Here is an 11,961-nt window from a genome sequence, read left to right as displayed (position 1 = left end):
CTTTAGTTATAATATTTCACAGGGTTGTTTTTTTCTGTTTATGCCCTGCACTAGTGGATGCTTTCAGCTCTGGAAAATTTTCTTCCATTACTTTGGGGTAATTTTCCATCCTTTATTTACTTTGTCTTCTCTTTTTCTTATCCTGCTGGTTTGACTTATTCTCTCATATTTTCTTTTTTTTTTTTATCATGATGCAATTTTATTACATATTCCAATGTTTTTTCAGATACACTTTCAAAGAAAATTAGAAAACAGATCTGAGAATTTTATTTTTGCCTATAGCCACCTAAATTTACACACGTGAGAAATTAAGACATGTGTTTTTTATTCCTATCTGGAAGAACACAGAGCTCCAGTGAGGTAAGGAACTTTATCAGCAATACAGTATTCTGGCACAGGGTAACATATTACATTCTGTGCAACGCAACCCTCAAGTGTCATAGAATGCTGCAAATTTGTGTTGTTTTCTCACTCCAGTACTCTGATAATGAAGATTTTAGTATATTTAATTTTTAATAAATGTCTGTATTGAGTAAGTTTGGCCTTTATATCTGAGTAGGCATGATATCTGATAATTGACATGAGTACTTTATGAAGGACTTTGTTGCAAATTCTTATATTCTCTTGCAATTTGTGTATTTGTTTCTTTAAAATAAATTTAATATACTGTATATATTATATGTAGTATATAAATTTAATATTAAAATAAATTGCAATTGCATACTTTTCATTTTCTTTAAAATGTCTTTATCTTTTAGTAGTTGAGGTAAATGTATAATTTTTGGCAATTTCTTATTTCTAAATTCAAGACCTATTTTCTATTCTTGGATTGTTTCTTCATCTGAGTATACTATTCTTGTTTCATAAATGTCATAAAGGTCTATGAGCATACTAATTAGTTTTAAGTTCTCTGATGTTTCTGTTTCCTCTGTGGTTACATTTTCTGTTTATCTTCTCCTCTCCCCTCAAGTTGGAGACTTCCCTTAAATAACTCGGTTGTCTGCTCATATTTAAATGAGGTAGTTGGAATGCTGATTAGGAATGCTGTGAACTTAGCAGGGTCTTGCCAACTTGCACAAGTTCACTCTAGGTTGAGTAAGTAGGAAATGGGCTATTGTGTCAGAATGAAGAATGCTTTACTCTTAGTCATAAATGCCCAAATAGCTGCCCAGGTTCCTCCCCAGAGACTGAGAACTCTTAATTTTCAGCCTGGGATAAATGCCTAGCTATTGTGCTGTTCCATATACAAACCTTTACTTAGTTTCCCTGTTTTCAGCCCTGCTTCTCACTCTTGCTGTCTTGTGTCTTCAAATATCAGTTTCTCTAGATCACTTCTGGCAGACAGGCCCCTTTTTTGCCAGCAGCACCCTGTGTACCTATTACACATTATGTTTTTTTCCATTTTGTTTAGTCAGACTGCACTTACTTTCGGTGTGTCAAGTTTAAAAAAAATTATGGGGCCCCCTTCCCATTTTCTATTTTGTATGATTTTTTTATTCCAAGCATTTTAATGGGGTCTCAGGAAGAAGCAGCAATGAATGTATGTGCTGTTATCCAGCTTTAATATATCCTAAATGTAGGTTTAAAAAAAAGATATCGGGGGCAGAGTAGGAAATAAGAAAAAACAGCCAATGGAATGGCTGAAAAAACAGCAACAACAAAACCCGGAAAAACAAAAACAAAATTCTGAGTCTGTGATATTGATAGTCTTCCTGTGTATGTATAACTTAGTGTTTAGCATCTTAACTCTCCAGACCCACACATTTTAGGGATGTGATGGATCTCAGACATCTAGTTCACATCCTGTTTTACAGTTGTGAAAAGTAGGGCCCAGAAGTAAAGTGATTTTCCAAGGTGACACAAGTAGAGAGGGGCAGAATGGAAACCAGAAAGATATAATGACTCACTTCTCTTGAAAAACAGTCAAGGGACGACTTTTCCTGGGTAAATAGCCAGATGTCCAAGAAAATGAAATATTTTAGGGTGCTTACTTGGCTATCTAACATTTGGTAGCCGTATGTTGAACGTACTGAAGGGGGCGACTATACAGCAGGACGGGGAACTGCAATAATGATCATGGGAGGGAACAATTAAGAGAGCCTGGGCAGAATGAACCAGTAGAATTTGGTGAATGAATGAATGAATGAATGTGAGTACTAACGAGAGACGGGAAAATGTTAGTCGCATTACGAAGAAGTATAAACTGGTTAATGGTGGTGGTGGAGAGTAAGTAAGGGTAAAATGACGATTCAACTTTCGAGGGCAGTTTAAATTATTTTAATAACTACTAGAAGGCTGGGAAGAAACATAATTCACATCACTTACATTCTTGGTTTAGAGATACATCTTTAGCGGATGCAATCACCCTCTTTGCATGGCTCCAGCAACAGAACCCCGGCCGCGACGCAGCACAGGACACTGGGCTGCCTGAATACAGAACAAGTTGTCCGGCAGACTCGCCGCGCTGCGGTTTGGACTCAGACAACGTAGCACAGTACCCGGCACAGCACGGGGCTGCATGTGGACATTAATTTCCGCCCATGCTCTTCTCTTCCGTCACAACCAGTACAGGAAAACGACCTACACTGGCCTGGGTCTCCCGCGACACCTAAGTCCTTTCCCCAGGTCTGTGTTTCAGATGCAGATCATATTACTACCTCAGGAGCCACATTTCGCAAAAGCTACGGGCGGGGTAAAAGCCAATTTCCCTCGGACAAAGGGTGCCCAGTGGGGCCGTGGAAGCGCAGCCGGGAAAGCACCGCCAGTCCTTAGACCTGCTCCCGACGGCGGAGGCGGGCTCGGGTAGAGTAACGGGCCTGCCCAGGCGGGGGTGGGGCGGCTGAAAGGTTGGGGGAAAGCGGCGTTCCGCGCTCCGGGCCCGGCCGGTCCACTGCCTACGGAAAGCAGAAGGAGACAAGCGCCGCCTTTCCCAGCTCCCACCTACTGCCGCTTTCCCGAGCTGACTCCGGCCCCGAGCCCCCGTGGCCGCAGGGGCCGCGCGCGGGGGGTGTACGTGCGGACGCCCCTCGCCCGTGACTCAGCTTCAGCGCAGAGCCACAGTCGGGGCGTGAGTCACCTCACTTCCCAGTCCCTAACCTGGCCTTCCCGGGAAGGCCACGGAGGCCTGCAGGTTGCGGAGCCGCGGTCCACGGAGGGCGCGGGGAAGCGAGGTGGCTCCGCCGAGGGGAGGCGGAGCTCGCGGCCTCCCTCCGCCGAGGCCTGGGGGCGGGGCTAGGTGTCTCGCGCAGGGGGCGGGGCGCGGTGACGTCGGCGGGCGCCCGGGCCGTGCTGTGGCTGTGGCTGTGGCTGTGGCAGAGGCGGCGGCGGCGGTGGTGGCGGCGGCGCCGGGGCGGCGGCGGCAGCGGCAGCAACAGCAGCTACCCTGAGCCGGGTGAGACGGCCGCGGTGGCGGCAGCTCGGAAGTCAGGCGGGACCTACAGCTTCCCGCCCGTCGCTGGCCCTGAGGCTTTTTCGCCTTTTCAAACCCTGCCTCTTCCTCACGGCCCAGGCTAGGGCAGGGCAGCGCGCCCCCGGGGAGGGGCGGAGCTGTAGGTGAGGCTTCAGGACCCCCTCCCCTTCTAGTCCCTGCCTTGGGGATGGGGAAGTCCGGGGGAGGGGCGGACGCCCCCCAACCCATCTCATCCCGCCCTAGCCCACCGGCGGGCTCCACCCAGTCGAGCTCCGGCATTGGGCGGGAGCGAAGCGGTCTATGTGGGGAACCCGGGGCAGGGTGGGAGATAGGGGCTCTGGGCGCTTGGCGAACCGAGGGCGGAAGGTGGGTGAGACGGGCTGTTGCAGACAAGGTGGTGGCGGGATGGAGACACGGGGGAGCCTTGCGGAGGTTGGGGTGCGGTCAGGGTGGATCCATGGGTTTGGGTGAATGATGTAAAATGTTGAAGAGGATAAGGATTCCTTTTTTTCCTTTCGGGAAATGGTAAGATGGGAGATGAAAGGTTGTATTCAAAAGGAAGATGAGCTGTGGATGTAGCCTTTGAGGCTGTTGGAGGAGCTATTGCACTAGGTCTCAGATTTCTACTTTAAGGTTTTGGTTATTTTTCCTTTTTTTTTACCCTCCTGGTGGGGTGGGTGTGTGGGTTGGGGAGGGAAGAGAATTCTTCTGCTTCGGCTCGGGGTGGGTAAATTGTGAGCGTGGATGGGTTTGAAGTTTTACACCCTTCAAGAAGAGTGAGATCTTGGGTTAAGACAACTTCATTCAGGTAGCAGTATTAGGGAAATAGGTATTATTACACTTAGATCCTTAAAGATGTTACCTTCCAGTGTTTTTACTTTGCTGAAAGATCTTTTTATCACCTCATTTACTAGCGCTTACCTGGCCCCTTAAGACAAGGCCTGAGAATCAGGTGGTTGCTTTGGAAGACACATTTTTGAGTACAGTAATAGGTGCAGGTGGTTGTGGTTGACTGCTTTGATGGATAAAATGAACAATTTGAATAGTTCTCTTGGAGCTAATTATATGAAAAATCCTTAAATATTTTAAAGCACATCTGCCCTTTACAACTTGTTTTTCAATAGACCTTGACATTTAGACATTTTGTTTTCAACACTTAATTGTTTTTATTTCTCAATTGCAGATGTCTTTACTAGATGCTTTAAAGATGAAGTGGAATAATGTTTTTTCCACAGTATACCCCCTCCATTTCTGAGAAATGTTCTTGGAATCAAGTGCTTTAAAAATACTCTTTAATAACATATTGGGGGTATGTATCACTTCATAGGGAGATACTTGTAAGAGTAAACAGTGTTCAGTGTTCTTCATATCAGTGTTTCACAACTTAGCACATTAAATCAGAATCTTCTGGATTTCTGCTCCCTGTGAGATTACAGTATTCACTGACCTTACCTATCATTGTCATGTAAGCTATTTCTTACTCAGAAACAGGTCCTGTGATGGACATGTATTATGTAATGGATGGAAGTAGGCATGGCTCTCAATAATTCATTTATGGCGGAAGAGGAACCGTCGTGAAATGGAATTTAAGCAGTGACTTTCCCAAGGCTTACTCAATTTATTTGGGAACATAGCCAGAGAAATGCTTTCCTGTAACCCAAGAGAGAAATATATAGATGTCAGTGTCAGTAATTGCAGATCATTGCCTTTTTTAACATGCCTACTTAATGAGCAGACTATCATCTTCTAGAAGTACTTCTGCTTGAAGAGACTTACAGGAAACATATGATACCATATCTATTAAGAGAGAAAGGGTGTGGTCCAATCGTAATTATAAATAAAATATTTAACTGTATTCAGACAGATCAAATTGTAAGTTGGTACAATGAATAGTTTTGATTTTGGATTAGTTACTTAGAAGGAAAAATGAAAATTTACATACCTAGTTTTGGGTTTTAAATTATACTTTGATTTAATTGGGTACACATGGGGACAATTGTGAAGATTCCAGGTGAAACTTTATATATATTGCTAAAAAGACATTTGCATGGCTGACAGTGAGATGTGATTCTTCTTGTGGGAATGAAATCATATGATTTAGGGACAATGTAAAGGTGGATGTGATCTGTTTCTCTTTATAATTTCTTATGCCTGAAAAAAACCCCTCACATTTAAAAAAATTGAATTTATTGGGGTGACATTGGTTAATAAAGTTATATAGGCTTCAGGTGTTCAATTCTATAATGCATCATCTATATATTGTATTGTGTGTTCACCACTCCAAGTGAAGTCTCCTTCCATCACCATTTGTGCCCCCATACTCCTCTTCAACCTCCCCCCCATCCCTCTTTACACAATATTGTTGTCTGTGTATGAGCTGTTTTTTTTCTCCCAGCCCCACAACCCTTCTTTCTTCTCTGACAGCTAGCTGTCAGTCTGTTCTCTATCTATGAGTCTGTGTTTATTTTGTTTGTTTGTTCATTAGATTCCACATTAAGTGAAGTCATATGGTAATTGTCTTTCTCTGACTGGCTTATTTCACTTAGTGTAATGCTCTCCAGGTCCATTCATGCTGTTGCAAAGGGGAAGATTTCCTTCCTTTTTATATCTGAGTAGTATTCCACTGTGTAAATGTACCACAGCTTTTTTATCCACTCATCTACTGATTTGCACTTGGGCTGCTTCCAAATCTTGGCTATTGTAAATAACACTGCAGTGAACACAGGGGTATATATTCTTTTGAATTAGTAAAACCCCTATATTTTATTTTCAAGAAATGTCACTTGCTTGTCATTACTGTGATATCCTTGTTCAGTCTGCTGAAGTGTTTTATTTATTTATTTTTTCCATAACTAAAGTCACAAGTATGTCAGTCTGTTAATTCAACATTAATACTGGAAACAAAATAAAAGTGAAGGTTCTAATAGCAACAGCTGCTCTTTTTCTACACTACATTTATGTTTTCAGAAGTAGTATAAGACGTGTTAAGTGTGCATTTTATACATACTGTATCAAAAACATTGATGGAGAAAGACCAGGGAATGAAGCATTTTGGTTAATCAAATAATAATCAGTACATCAATTATCAATTTTCAGAGAAATATAATGTAATAAAATAAAATACAGGCTGTGTGGAATGTAATTTGTTTCTATAGTTCGTCAGTATGCCTTCTGTATGTCTTGGGCACTCTTTTATTCATTTATTCATTTAACAGTTGTTATTGAGTATGGGTCCAGATACTTTTTTAGCAGCTACGTATACAGTAGTGTATAAGCTGACAAAAATCACCGCCTTCATGGAACTTATCTTCTAAATATCTTCTGGGGAAATGAGGAATGCAGCAAAGGAAATTGATATGAGAAATGGAGTTAGGAAACCGGGAGAGAGTGATGTACTAGAAGTGAAGAAAAAGCAAGTTTTCAAGGAGGAGGGAATGATAACTATGTCATTGTTTAAAGATGTGTCAGAGTGTTGGATAAGAGATAATTCTGCTTGATTATAATGTCTCATATCAGAGAAGTGACTAAATGCTTTTTAGTGTGAGATGAAAAAATTGGATTGATTTAAATATATATATATATTTTCTTCTTTTCAGAATAAAATAGGCAGCCTGAGGGTATATACTTTTACTGCACCAAGGAGAGATGTGACTTTGTTGTTATTTATCTTATATATACTTATTATTTAAAAAAAATAGGTAATACATGTACCAAATCTGAAGGTATAAATGAGTACACAGGGAAAAGTAGGTCTTTCCTGTCCCATCCAGTTATTCCTGAAGACAATTACTATTTGCAGTTTATTGTTTTTCCTAACCAGTAAAATTTAGTGCAATAATATGGCACTTAGCTATTTTAAAATTACATAAATATAACAAGTATTTTATCTTCTAGGTGTTTTTTATGCAGGCTTAATATTTGTTTTTTTGCAGGCTTAATATTTGTTTTCATAATTTAAGTCTAGCTGCAGACTTTTTGTTTTATAACTTTGTTTTATAGCTTTATAGAGAGATAATTTACATACCATACAACTCACCTATTTAAAGTGTACAATTCAATTTTGTTTGTGGAACCATCATGACAATCAATTTTAGAACATTTTTAGCACCCTGTTCTTTAGCAGTCACACCTTCACCTTTGGTTTTTAAGTATTGTTTTGCATATTATGTGGGAAACATATTTGTGAAATACTTTGTTACCAACTAAATGGCAGTGAAGCCATTTAGTGCATTAAAAATTTTTTAAAAAATTTTTATTCATTTCAGAGAAGAAGGGGGAGAGAGAGAAATATTGATGACAGAGAAACATCGATTGGCTGTGTCCTACATGCTTCCTATTGGGGATTGAGCCTGCAACCCAGGCATGTGCCCTGACTGGGAATCAAACTGAAATCTCCAGGTTCATGGGTTGACACTCAACCACTGAGCCACACTGGCTTGGCCATTTAGTAGATTTTTAACATTCTGTGATTGAATAGAAGCATAGGTTTGTATAAAAGTCAGGTAATGTTTTATTTGGTTGAGTGAATACTTGTGAAATGATTTGATTATCTAAGCATCTTGTTTCCATTCCTTCCTTTATCAAATGTTTATTGAGTACCCTTTGTGTTCCAAGTCCTGTGCTAAGGCCAGATGGATTCCATGATAAATAAGGGACAGGGTTCCTTATTCTTAAGGAGTTTCACACTACTGGGAAAAGAGGAAAAATTAATAGGAGTTTGTGGTCTTCAATTAGTGACCTACAGGGTTTTATACATTAGCTCATGGGATGGATCGCTAAACTGGATTGTGGGATGATCTAAGATGAGATCTTAAGGATAAGTAGGATTTGGCCAAATGAAAAGGATGCAGGTAGAGGGAACAGCATGTGCAGAACCCTAAGGCAAGAAAGCTATAGGGCAGATTAGGGGATCTGAAAGTAGTTTGCAATGTCAAGTGCCAGTATGAGGTGTTGGTATCACCCCCTTTTGTTAAACGTGTTGTCTAAAAAGGCAAAAAAATTATTAAAAAAAATATTTTTTAAATTGATTTTGAGAGAGAGAGGAAGGGAGGAGAAAGAGAAAGAAACATCAATGTGAGAGCAAGACTTTGATCGGCTGCCTCCTGCACATCCCATTCCAGGGATAGAGCCTGCATCTCAGGCATGTGCCCTGACTGGGAACTGGACTGGCAACCTTTTAGGTGCACGGGATGACACCCAACCAACTGAGCCACACTGGTGCGGGAAATAATTACATTATTAATTTGCTGAAACTCTGTGGATTGCTGTCATTTCCTATCTGTGATAGCAATCCATAGAGAGTTTACTTTATTGTCTTTATTTTATTATTTTTTTAATTTTTAAATGTCTTTATTGATTTCTGAGAGAGGAAGGGAGAGGGAGAGGGAGAGAGATAGAAACGTCAATGGTGAGAGAGTCGTCATTAATCGGCTGCCTCCTGCACGCCCCCTACTGGGGATCCACCCCACACCCAGGCATGTGCCCTGACCAGAACTGAACCTCATCTCCTGGATCATAGGTCGATGCTCAACCGCTGAGCCGCGCCAGCCAGGCTGTTGTCAACATTTTCGAGTGAGTTACTTTATTGTCTAAAACTCAGTTAATTTTCTCATCTATAAAATGGGAATTATCTCATTTATAAAATGGGAATGTGATTGTGAAGAATAAAGCAAGTAGTACTCATAAAGCTTTTTTTTTTAAAATCCTCATCTGAGGATATTTTTTTCATTGATTTTAAAAAAAATTTTATTGTTTAAAATATTACAGATGTCCCTTTTTCTCTCCAATGACCCACTCCACCCCATCCCACCCCTCTCCCCAGTCCCTCTCCCCACCATTGTCCGTGTCCTTGGGTTGTGGATATATGCATATAAATTCTTTGGTTACTCTCTCCCCCTCCACCCGCCCTCCCTCCTCCCATTGATTTTTAAGAAATAATTTTTTTAGAGAGAGTGGAAGGGGTGGAGAAGGGGGGAAGGAGAGAGACACACAGATACAGACACACAGGCACAGACATATCGATGTGAGATAGACACATCGATTGGTTGCTTCCCACACTCACCCCATCAGGGGCGGGGATGGAACCTGCCACCCAGGTACCTGACCTTGACTGGGAATCTAACTTTTGACCCTTTGGTGCTTGGGCCGATGCTCTAACCACTGAGCACCTGGGCCAGGCTCATAAAGCTTTTAATAAAGTGCTTGGAATATAGTAGGTATTCAATAAAAATTAACTGCTCTTGCCCGGCCAGCGTGTCTCAGTGGTTGAGCGTCAACCCATGAACCAGGAGGTCGCGGTTCCATTCCCAGTCAGAGAAAATGCCGGGGTTGTAGGTTAGATCCCCAGTAGGGGAGTGTGCAGGAGGCAGCCGATCAATGATTCTTTCTCATCATTGATGTTTCTCTGTCTCCCTTTTCCTTCCTCTCTCTGAAATCAATAAAAACATATTTAAAAAAATTAACTCTTCTTATGAAGATTGCGATCGGGTGGTGTTGAGGGTGATTACAGTGATGGTGATAATGGAATGAGATCTCTCAGGATATTGTAGAGCCCCAGAGAGTTTTGGGAGACTGGAAAATGACCCCTATCATTTTAAGTTTTTTTTCTGGGAGGAAGGAAGTGAATGCCAAAAACGTTAGACCAGCACTGTCCAATAGAACTTTCTGTGACTATAGAAATGTTCTTTATCTTCACCATTCAATACAGTAGCCACTTGTCACGTGTGCCTATTGAACTATGGCTAGTGTGACTGAGAAACTGAATTGTTAATTTTATTAAAATTGATTTAAATAGCCATTGTGACTAGTGGCTACTATGTTGGGCAGCACAGTTACACATTTATAGATCGATGAATCTAATATTGAACTCTGGCAGTATTTTAGAATAGATTATTTAAAAGGTAGTTTTGGAAGCCTTGTCAAGGGAAATAATGATTACTAGGATTCAGCATGGATTCACTAGGTCACATCAGAAATAATTCTAGTTTCCTAGAATTGACGTGGTTCCTAGACCGATAAAGGAAATATAGTTGTAATGTACCTAGACTTCAACTGGATCTTTTCATGCTGTCTTTGTGGAAAATATGAAAAATATGTCCTAGATTTCATGAGAATAGGGACTATCTGTCCTGTGTTCTCTACTGAGCAAATAATAGGTACTTACTAAATATTTGATAAATGAATGGATAATAATACAACTAAGTGACTTCATAACTGGTAAATGGCTATACCCAGAGATTAGAGTGTTGCTTACTGAGGATGATGGGTTTGAGAACTGCTGTTAGATGACTCATCCATGAAATCACCCAGGAGTGGTGCCATGGAAGATAGTGATAGTGGGAACTATTTGCCAGCATAATCTTCATTGAGTGTGGAGGATGTCCAGGTGGCTATTAGCTCGTAGTAAAGAGGCAGAAGTAGAAGACTGTGTTACTGAATAGCGTGAGAATCAAGGAGTAACAAGGATTTTACATGATGGTTCAGGAATGATGGTCTGGAGGTGGCACTGGAAGAAAGATGGGTACCAGCCTCATTTTCCAATGTAGGGTGTGGAGTATGAGAGACTTAATAGCTTCCAGTGAAAAGGCTGCATGGAAAGAGGTGTCCGTGGAAAGCCAGTTTTCAGTTAAGGCAGAAAGGTAGTGAGAACTTTTAGAGGAGTTTCTTGATAATGACGTTCCTTGAGAGTGTATTTTCCCACCCTGTTGGCTTCTTAAATTTTAGAAAGTCTCTCATTTCTATAAAAAACTCTTCTCCAACTTCATACTTTCTCTACTATTTGTTCTAAGTCGTTTTCTGCTTTATAGCCAAACCTTTTGAAAGAATTGTCTACATTAGCTATACATCTCCATTTCTTGGACCTGTGATTTTCTTCTCAACCTATTTCTGTCTTGTTTCTGTCTTCAGAGTTTCACTGAAAACTTTTGCTGGGGTTACTAACTGGTTGTCTATTGCTATGTAACAACTTACCCCCAAACTTAAAGCAGTGAAATGAACATTTATTATTTCACAGTTCTGTGGGTCAGGCATCATCTGGGTGTGGTATGTCTGATTCAGGGTAAGTCATAAAGCTGCAGTCAAATGTTGACTAGAACTGCAGTCATCTCAAAGGTGACTGGGGGAGGGTCTGCTTGTAAGCTTACTCATGTGGCTCTTGGCGGGTTTGAGGTCCTTGTTGGCTGTTTGCTGGAGAAATCAGTCTCTTTGCCATTAGGATCTCTGCATAGGATTACTAGCAACATGCACATTGCTTCTCCTGGGTTAAGAACTCTATGGAGGAGGTGGGGAGGGGAGATAATAGCCAGAGTGTTTTTGTAACTTAATCTAGGAAGTGACATTCTATCACTCTTGCTGTATTTTGTTCCTTAGAAGGGAGTTACTAGGTCCAACACACACAGGAGGGTTTGGGAGGAGGATCCCACAAGAGCATGAATACTAGGAGGCAGAGATCATTCAGAGCCATTTTCAAGACTGCTTACTACAGCAGCCTTTGACACAGTTGATTTCTCCTTCCTTCGTAAAACTCTCACTTCTTTTGGGGTCTTCAGATTTCT

General features: G+C 41.3%; 1 protein-coding gene across 6 annotated transcripts in view; it reads left to right on the top strand.

Annotated features, from left to right (window-relative positions):
* The first annotated feature begins 3,260 nt into the window (after nt 1-3,260).
* ERC1 (ELKS/RAB6-interacting/CAST family member 1) overlaps nt 3,261-11,961 on the top strand; it is a 426,664-nt gene continuing 417,963 nt past the window's right edge. For 2 of the 6 annotated variants that reach the window (XM_081130861.1, XM_081130858.1), the window contains exon 1: nt 3,261-3,552. The gene's annotated coding sequence lies outside the window, so the exon portion shown is untranslated. The remainder of the gene's footprint in view (nt 3,553-11,961) is intronic. The other 4 variants (XM_081130859.1, XM_081130857.1, XM_081130860.1 and 1 more) reach the window with 2 other exon arrangements.

Source organism: Miniopterus schreibersii, assembly GCF_964146895.1.
Source record: "Miniopterus schreibersii genome assembly, chromosome: 2".
In the NCBI taxonomy this organism is placed as follows: domain Eukaryota; kingdom Metazoa; phylum Chordata; class Mammalia; order Chiroptera; family Miniopteridae; genus Miniopterus; species Miniopterus schreibersii.
Note: the sequence above shows the minus strand (reverse complement) of the source record. Positions and strands in the feature narration are given on the sequence as shown.